Source organism: Vollenhovia emeryi, unplaced genomic scaffold (assembly GCF_000949405.1).
Source record: "Vollenhovia emeryi isolate VEMERY1.0 unplaced genomic scaffold, V.emery_V1.0 DF939354.1, whole genome shotgun sequence".
Taxonomy (NCBI): Eukaryota; Metazoa; Arthropoda; class Insecta; order Hymenoptera; family Formicidae; genus Vollenhovia; species Vollenhovia emeryi.
The window spans coordinates 7,362-7,620 of record NW_011967012.1 but is presented as its reverse complement, the minus strand read 5'-3'; positions in this window follow the sequence as shown (position 1 = coordinate 7,620).

Genomic DNA, 259 nt, shown 5'->3' with positions numbered 1-259 from the left:
GGAAAGCTCTCGAGCTTTAAGCTATAAGAATATGTAATAAAAAATAGGGGTTCCCATTTTTAAAAAACCACTCGGACCTTCAATTAACCTTGAAAAGTAGTCTCAAGGTCAAAGCTAGTTACACAAATAGGTGACCCCCATTATCTTGAACAACTTTTGTCTGAAACATTTCTGCCTTAAACTTATGGATTTTGAGAGATTTCAGTGCGTAGATTAAAATGGCCTACCCTGTATGTATATTTTCTCGAGAGATGAGAGA